This window comes from Eptatretus burgeri, chromosome 6 (genome assembly GCF_056783735.1).
Source record: "Eptatretus burgeri isolate ZD-2024b chromosome 6, Ebu_testis_v1, whole genome shotgun sequence".
Taxonomy (NCBI): domain Eukaryota; kingdom Metazoa; phylum Chordata; class Myxini; order Myxiniformes; family Myxinidae; genus Eptatretus; species Eptatretus burgeri.
In genome coordinates this window covers 54,435,908-54,445,907 of record NC_140966.1, presented here as the reverse complement: position 1 = coordinate 54,445,907, position 10,000 = coordinate 54,435,908, and the positions used below count along the sequence as shown (strand labels likewise).

General features: G+C 40.9%; 1 protein-coding gene and 1 pseudogene across 1 annotated transcript in view; both read left to right on the top strand.

Moving 5' to 3' along the window:
- CCDC57 (coiled-coil domain containing 57) overlaps positions 1-10,000 on the top strand; it is a 125,871-nt gene that overhangs the window by 102,318 nt on the left and 13,553 nt on the right. The gene's annotated exons all lie outside the window — the stretch shown is intronic.
- On the top strand, positions 60-7,883 carry LOC147024816 (uncharacterized; annotated as a pseudogene).

Below are 10,000 nucleotides of genomic sequence, written 5' to 3'. Positions count from 1 at the left end.
TAAAGATATACCGGCTGATGATGCAGGTGAAGGTATGTACATCTGGTGCTTCTAAGCGCACTCGGTCAAGTTCTGCATCATCAATTTCTCAAGATCTCTGCTTTTTCTGTGGGCGGTCATCTGGAAAAGAGAAACTTCATGAGGTTTCTACTTTCAAAACAGACAAACGTGTTCGAGAGTGTGCTGCACTTCTAGAAAACGATGACTTGCTGAGACGTCTCAGTGGTGGAGATATGGTTGCTCTTGAAGCAAAATACCATGCAAAGTGCTTAGCCTCTCTCTATTATCATGCATCCATGGTCCAAACGGAGCAAGAAGGCACCGAGAATCTCGATAACATGCTCTGCAGCATAGCATTTGCAGAACTTGTGACATATATTGAGTAAACCCGTTTGGAGGATGCCACCATTGCTCCTGTATTTAAGCTAGCTGATCTATCAAACCTGTATTCCTCCAGGCTGGACCAACTAGGAATCAAGCAGGAGAGCCGCATACAATCTACAAGGCTCAAGCAGCGAATTCTTGTCCATTTTCCTGACATGAGAGCAACTAAAAAGGGCAGAGACATTTTCCTAATGCTTGATGAAGACATTGGACATGCCTTAGTAAAGGTGTGTCAATAGGACAGTGACAGTGATGCAGTGCACCTTGCACGGACGGCTCAGATAGTCTGTGAACATCTGTTAGATAAATCCAAGCCATTTGATGGTTCATTTAGTGCAACATGTCAGGAGGAATCTGTGCCGAGTTCACTTATATCATTAGTCAACATGATACTGGAGGGTCCTAGCATTAAGGACCAGGCATACCAACCTTCTAACCCAGCTGCACTAAGCTTGGCACAGCTTCTTAAGTTCAATGCAGTCAAGCATGCCCGAAAGCAAAAGGACAAACCCACTAATTTGAGACAGTCTGGAACGGGAAACCCCACTGGCAATTTATATTGGGTTGAAACTACATGCAGAAACCAGGAAGAGAGAATTGGTGGAGAAGCTCTCCCAGCTTGGTATCAGCATCACGTATGATAGTTATTCAGATTTCTGCTGATATGGGAAATAGTGTGTGCCTACTCTACAGATTGGAACAGGTTGTATGTCCACCAAATCTGAAGCAGAACTTGTTTACTGCATCCGCTGTTGACAATATCGATGTTAACCCGAGTTCTACAACAGCTAAAGACTCTTTCCATGGAACCGGAATCTCATTATTCCAGCACCCAAGCCAACCTGATGACGGCACTGATCATGGTCGAATCATTCTTGGTGGTGCAGCTGGCACGAAGAAACTCGATGCTTTGCCAAATTACTACACCAATGTACCACCTGTTAAGGCAAGCGTAAAGGGGTCACCAGTTCCATAAATATGCCTCAAGTCTCTGGCCCAGGAGAAGACGTCCGGTGACGATAGATGGCTTGAGCATGTAAGAGAGCACATAAAAAACAAGACCACAACCTCTCGTGCTGTTAACATTTCTTGGGCAGCTTACCATGCTCACAACCTGTCTCAACCAGCTCGTCCAATGTCTGTAACTGCTCTACTACCACTGTTTCACGAGAGTGCTCACACTGTGGCCATGATAAAACACTCAATGGATGTCATTCTGAGTGCTGTGCAGCATATAAATCCTGGGCAAACTCCTGTCATCGCCTTTGATCAGCCATTATTCGCAATTGCAAAAGAAATTCAGTGGAAATGGCCCGAGAAATATGGAGAGGATAAATTTGTGATTCTGTTTGAAGGGTTTCACATTGAACTGGCTGCATTGAAGACAGCAGGTGACTGGTTAGCAGGAAGTGGCTGGGTAGAAGCCTTGATGCAAGCTGACATTGCTTCAGCCGGAACAGCAGATTCCTTCCTGCGAGCTGCGCATGTTGCACGTACACGTCACGCACATCAGGTTACAGCTGCAGCATTGAACATACTGCAGCATCACGCATACGATGACTCTGCAAGAGCAGCTGACAAGGATCAACAGTTATCATTCAAGGAATGGTGTCAAAGAAGAACCAAAGAATGTCCACAATTCCAGCACTGGAGTCTTGCATTGGCATTAGAGGTTTGCATCCTGACCTTTGTGTGCTCGTTGAGGGAAGCTGACTTTGATATGTACTTAGATGTTCTCTGGGAGCTTCTCCCGTGGTTCTTTGCTCTTGACCACACGCATTATGAAAGATGGATCCCAGTCCACTTGCGAGATATGCTAGGCCTTTATAGGACACACCATGAAGTGTTGGAAGAATTCCGAGCTGGCATGTTCACAGTGCAAAAGACTAAGCGCATATTTTCCTCCATTGCCACGGACCAGGCACATGAGCAGAATAATGCATGCATCAAGGGAGATGGAGGAGCTGTTGGTCTGATGGACAATCCCAATGCTCTGCAAAGATGGATGGTTGCTGGCCCAGAGGTTGCAAGAATGATTGGTGAGTTTGAGATGGCCCAGGAGCACCATGGCGGAAAAGTTCAAACGTTGCATTATAGACCATGGGCCATACCCAATATTTCTACTTAGTTTTTGATTTCCGTAGTCTCCTCTTGGGGGCTACCTGAAACCTTCTGATATATATTCCTCATATATATCTAAACCCAAAAATCAATTGTTCCCAATATCAAAAAGTGAGTGTTACTAAGAATTTAACCAAAACAAAGAAATACATAAAAAATGGTTGCTATGGTAGTTTTACCCTAGCAACGGAGACATATAGGCATTTTCTGTGGGTTTAAGAGCACTGAAATATATCAAATGGACAGCAGAAATACTTTTAGAGGACTCCTTGCATGAAAACACATCCACAACATTGTTAAATGCTGAGAAGATTGTGTTTTTAGTATCTTTTGACATAATGAAATACAGGAAGTATAAATGGTCAAATAAGCACAGTTTTGAGCAGGTAGTAAAAAATCGGAATACCTCTGCCATCGTCTTTTCATAAGAAAGTTAAAAATGCAAACTTCACATTGCCATGTACCTTCATTTCTAAAGAAAAAAAAATGCCCCTAATTTATTTTACATCTCTGACTGTTCACTGTGCCAATATTTGCTTGAAACAACTTCTATCCCAGCTACCATACTTATTATTTGCTTATCCTCCTATTTCATTACGAAATGTTTCCCACTTTTCATTCTCAGAAAACCTCATACACAGGCACTTTCTTTTCCCCTCCATTCCCTCTCACTTCCCTCCCCTTTCATTCTTTCTCCTTTGTCTCTTCTTAATATCACTCTCTTCTCACATCTTGTATGTATTCATACAAAATAACAATAGTACAATTAATTACATTTTGTGTCTTCACTGGTAGCTTTATTACAACCTGAAGCATGAACTAACCAATTTATAATGTTATTCAATTAAGGATGCATACTTTTACAATGTATTATATAGTGCATCACAATACATATATTATTTCAAAACCTCCAATATTTGTACAATATTGCATTATGTATAATTTCTCAGAACATTTATAAGCATTATTGAGGTTGTAACTGGTCATTTACACAATGAATCTCTGGTATCTGTAGATTTCCACTGATGAACACTTGTGAGAAATTTTTGCCAACTAACATCCAAAAACAAAGTAACATTTTCTTTTGCACCAGTGATGTGCATGCAACATGCCATTGTTGTGGGTATGCTGTGCCCTGGTGCATGAATCAAGGGCTGCGATTGGCATCTAAAGATACAGCATCTGTGACTGGTCTGTCGAAGAAGTAATGTGGAGGCTCAGATCTGTAAATCTGTATCAAATGACAACAAAATGACAAAGTAAAACAACAATGAAGTGCTTCAATAATCAACTATTTTTTTCCATACAGGATTTATTAGGGGTTGGTATGTTTCAGAATTATGTACCACATTTATAGTGGGTGTAGGTATGACAGTGAATACCATTTATGAGCAAATGAGCATACTACTAAACAGTAATTTACACTATCCACAAGGAGGGTGGGAACAAATTTTTATCGGGGGGGGGGGGGGGACAATAGGATACATTAGAAGCCTTAAATGCCCACTTTTTATTCAGAAAAGGGGCACTTTTTCATTTTTTCTCCCCCCTTAACTATATGTAGTATAGACCTAGCTGTCATTTTTTTTTAAGTCTGCACTATTTTAAGGCATTCAGTATGACATCACATATAGAATTTGGCTTTGCCTTTATCATTGAGATGGTATTTCACTAAATTTGTCAATTTGTACATGCAAAATACACAAGGGAACATTTAAAGTTAGCTAGGTTCTTGATTAACACTAACAGTCAGAAGGAAATGCAACATTTGACAATCTATAAATATGGACTGTTATTGCATTGCCTATATTGCCTGTCATTTGTTTTGTACCACACACATACTAGTGTGTGTTATGTAAGGAATCTGGATCAGGCAATGAAAGGGAATTTTTTCACTCCCTTTCAAAAGTGAACCCTTTGACCAAATTATTTTCTTTAATATTCATTGTTGCATTTTGAGGCATTCACAACCAAATGTAAATTTAATGTTGTTACCATTCAGAAAATACTTGGGCTTATTGATATCACATTTTGAAACGGTGAAATTTTGATGTGAAAGTTGAAGTCAAGAGGCAATTATTACAATACTGGAGATGCTAAAGTCCCTAACTTAAGCTAGCCTATGTGTGATGAAACAGTAATGTAATGCTGTATAGCCAATAAGCTATACAGCAAAATAGGCGTAAAGTCGTGACCTTATGGTCGGCGACAGTCGTGGATGTGTAGATCACACCTACTACGTATGTGGTCAATGCATATGCTATGCCATATTGACTACATACGGACAACTGTACAAAATCATGGCAATTATTTTTGTACTGGCACACATGTGTGTTATCTATAGGGTCAGGCAGTGAAACTGACTTTTTTCGCTCAGTTTCAAAAAGAACACTTTGACCAAATTATTTTCCAAAATTTTCATTTTTGCATTTTGATTCATGATTTTCATTACCAAATGTAAATTTAATGTAGTTACCATTCAGAAAAAAACTTGGGTTTATTGATATCACATTTTGAAAAGGTGAAAATTTGAAGCAAAATTTGGAAGTCAAGAGACAATTGTTTTTAAATTACACACATGCGATGGAGGTAGGCCTATGTGTGGTGTAGATCTCTATTTATAATATGGCCAATAATATGCATTGCATGTCCAGAAAAAAAGGTGTGGTATTTGTACCAAATTCACTGGAATTGACTCAAAATGTACACTTTAAATATAATGTGTATCATCTAAATTGCACTTAAGATCAAGAAATTTTACTATTTCTTGGACATTTCAGATGACTTGTACCAATTAATTTGATAAGCCTACTCAAATTTTAAAAGAACCAAATCACAACACAAATATTAATGCATGGGACTGTGATTTAAAAAACTGGCCTAACAACACTTTTGCAACCAAAGCCCGATTTCATTAGTCATCATTATATTATTATCAACACATAATATAATGGCAGAATAAATTACCTTTATGTCCTGATCATTCTTGCTTCTCCTGGTCCTCTCACTGGTGAAATGCACAAAAAATATGCGATAAGATTCCTGTTGCAGAGCTGCAGCATTCCCATGCTAGCAGAACAGTGCACTTGCCTTTGACTCAGAGTACAGGGCCTGTGATTGGTCAATCACATTCAGGTCCCCAATACCCCAGCTGTGATTGGTTATTTAAGGAACAACTATGACATCATCACTGGAGAAAAGAGGTCTGCTAAGTGCACTGATTTTGGCACCTTTACATCAGAATTCTGAAAAAATGCTCAAAATTCAGAGATGGGAACATTCACCATTGGTCTTGCACACATGTCCATTGATCATTTAGAGCAAAATAAAGTAGCCCCCAGGTGGAGACTACGGAAGTGAAGAATTTTGAGGCTTGGCCCATGGTCTATTACGACCAAACTGAAAGCATACAGAAGTCCTTCGACAAAGATGTTAGATCACTTGTGTCAGTTATCGAGGAGCTTGGTAATCCATTTCTTGAAGAAACCACTGACATTGTGGTCCTCCACACAAAAGACATCACAAGCTCATCAGTTATTCACAGTGTGCAAAATGTGCAGAAGGTGGGGAAGGAGGCTTTGGAATCATTTGTGCAAGAAAGGCTCATTGAGCGTAAAAAGCCTCTCAATGATGTCCTCTCCTGCAACAAGTTGCCATTATTTTGCAGCTCATCAGGAAAAGCTCAGCCTAAAGACAAACAGAAGGTAGCCTCATTAAAGAGTGATGTGCAATTGTTTTCCCACCTTTACATTGTTTGTCAGACACGTGAGGGAAACCTTGATGATTTTTTCCGTCATAAAAATCAGCCTTTCCCTCCATCCCTGTCCCAGGCATGGAAGCTTCGAACTGGAACAAAGAGTGATCTTTTGCAATGCTTTGAGGAAATTGCACCGGCAAGTACAGGCTCCAGAGGTTACATGTGTAATACTTGATCGGGCAGCGATTGTTCAAATGCTAAAGCCTGGAACAGCGAAGACTTTTGGGGAATATGCCAAAGAGGTATTCATCCCATTTGTTCTCTCCCAGTACAAATCTGCAACCTGACTTGACCTGGTGTGGGACCGTTACCTGCCTGAAAGTCTGAAGAGCATGACCTGAGAAAAGCGTGGCAGGGGAGTTCGTCGACGTGTGGGTACCTCAGTTGCAGTTCCTGGACAATGGCAGAATTTTCTTCGTGTCGACCAAAACAAGACAGAATTTTTCAGTTTCCTGTCCAATGAAATAATCAAGTCAGTTGAAGACCAGACAAAAGAGTTAGTAGTCACACTGGAAACAGAGGTTCTTACTGCTCCACCACGCATGAATCTAGAATCACTTGCTCCATGCAGCCAAGAAGAGGCAGATGGCCGCATGTTCCTCCATGCAGCTGATGCGGCACAGAGAGGGAATGACAGGATCCTAATCCGAACCGTTGATACAGATGTTGTCGTACTTGCAGTTGTGGCAACTCAGAGACTTTCTGTGAAGATATGGTTAGCCTTTGGGACAGGGAAGAGCTTGCGATTCCTCCCTGCACATGACATAGCCACAGCTCTCGGCCCTGAGAAGTCTAAGGCCCTCCCCATGTTTCATGCACTGACAGGATGTGACACTGTGTCAGCGTTTGCTGGGCATGGTAAGCGAACTGCGTGGGCTGTATGGGAGTCGTTCCCAGAGCTCACAGATGCACTATCTGAAGTCAACCATGAACAAACAGATATAACTGAGTCCTGCATGAGCATTATTGCAAGATTCGTCATTTTGATGTATGATCGCACAAGTACCTGTAGTGACATTAATACAGCACGAAAGAAACTGTTTGCAAAGAAAGGCAGACCTCTGGAATCAATTCTGCCTACACACCATGCTCTGGTGCAGCATTTTAGGCGTGCAGTGTACCAAGGAGCATTATGCTGGGGCCAGGCATTACATGCACAGCCTGAGCTCCCATGTCCAAGTGAGTGGGGTTGGGGACAAAACATCCGACGGTCAGTTTAAACCGATTTAGACAACACTACCGGAAGCCGCAAAGATCTGCAATGAACTTATCCGGTGTGGATGCATAAAAGGATGCACTGATCGCTGCAGGTGTAAGAAGTCTGTACTTCCATGCACGTCACTTTGTTCTTGTGATGGGGAATGCAACAGAGACTAGAAAAGTCAAGTGACGGTAACTGTGGTTTTTTGCCAACTGCTTGTGATGTTTTCTTGATGGTTCATTCCTTCACATATTGTGCTAACTGATGATAGTTCATGTTAGCTTTTGGGTGGTGGCTATCTTGGATTATAAGATTGCTGCCACATATTCAATCTCACCATTGGATTCCTGGACCCCTAAAATGTGGTATAGGCGTTAAAACTGTGTTGATATCTTTACTACTTAATGAGATATTGTACAAAATTGTTTGTCAATGGTGGCCATCTTGGATTTCAAGATGGCAGCCACAATTTTCAAACATTTTATGTCACCATTGGCTTCCGAGACCCGTAAAATGTAGGTATAGGCGGTTCAACTGTCTCGATATCTGTACTAGTTAAGGAGATATTTAACAAAACAGGTCCGCACTGGTGGCCATTTTGAAATCCAAGATGGCCACCATACGGGGTGCAATTTTCGGTGGCCCCTGGACTAAAAATCTTTGTATTGTATTACTCTAACCATATGCCAAGTTTCATGCTTTTAAGGGAAAGTGCACAATTGATCAGCTAAGTCGCCCCACTATAGGTCAATCAAAGGAAGGACAGAAACAAACTGGAACATTTAAACAATTATTTTATTTACAGAAAATAAAAGACAAGAGAAGCGAGACTTAAAGCGAATATATAAGCAAGGCATGTTTACAATGATGCAAATAAAAACACTTAAACAATTCCTACTTAAAAGATGGGCCCAACACACTCAGATGCACACACAAAAGAAAAGAAACCAGGATTTTATTGTTCCCCTCGCAGCCGTGAGGAGAGACGAGCTCGAGGTCAGAGTAAAAGAGTATCTGCCGTCGCAGGGAAGCGTGCTCGGAAATGCGGCACCTGGTGACTAATGGTCGTCGGGGCACGGTCCGGGAGCTCGTGCCAGGCTCGTGGTTCGGGACGGAACCCGCGTGGCGAATCGTCGGGGCACTCGAACTCCGATCCGTCCACGTGCCGACAAAACCGCCTTCCCCGTGCAGCCACTGACAAGCGCAAAACAACAACCACGGCTCCTTTCATCCACTGCACTCCTGTCCACAGAATTCTTGTCCACCGAACTCTTCGTGCCAACGATTTGTTGAAATCTGCCCTGAGAAAATCGTTGTACCAGAGGAGTTCGTCTGTGGGGATGGAGCGTGATGGGCTGGTTGGGTCGCACAGATGGGATGGTAGATGTATGGGATGTAGGTGACTGATGTAATAACCTAACTAAAGACGTCACAACGCACGTTTTCGAGTCTCCCACTGGACAAAAAGGAAAGGGATCTATCTCACATGTACTTACCGGCATAACTAACTTTGGGACCTGAATGTTGAATGCGCATGGTTTCCAGATTCATAACAATATATTTACATGTGCAGTATATAATGCGTATATATTTACATGTGCAGTATATAATACATATATATTTACATGTGCAGTATATAATGCATATATATTTAAATGTGCAGTATATAATGCATATATATTTAAATGTGCAGTATATAATGCATATATATTTACATGGGCAGTATATGATGCATATATATTTACATGTGCAGTATATAATGCATGTATATTTACATGTGCAGTATATAATACTTATATATTTACATGAACAGTAAATAATACATATATATTTGCATGTGCAGTGTATAGTACTAAAATATTTACATGTACAGTGTATAATACGTATATATTTGCATGTGCATTGTATAGTTCTTATATATTTTCATGTGCAGTATATAATACATATATATTGACATGTGCAGGATAAATGCATATATATTTACATGTGCAGGATAAATGCATATATATTTACATGTGCAGGATAAAAGCATATATATTTACATTTACCGTGCACCGGCGGGTTGCCAAGCAACCATGAACACTGATTGGCACTGCCAATCCTGGCAGGGTTACACTACCTCGCATGATACCTTATCTGTAGATGGCCTAGTCAATTGGGGTCTCGTGCTCTCAGCGCACACTCGGATTACTGCCGAGCGGTACAGTGTGTGTGCACTGGCTGATAAAGCAAATCAGGTGGGGTATAACTTCCTGTCTAACTACACCTGTACACCGTGTCAGACCAATAAATGAGACGACACCCGATACAGCTTGTAAATAACAACAAACAATTATTTATTACAAACACACAAGCAAGCAAGTATTTACAAGCAAGAAAGCGAAAGGCACATAAGAGCAGATTTAGCCATGACATGTATTCTTCTGATTCAATCATACACAAAAGATTTGGCCATCATTCACTCAGGGGAGAAGAATAAAACAAGAAGAACTTGAAAATAAAAGAAAAGTAAAGTATGGTGAAAAAAAAAGCAGAGT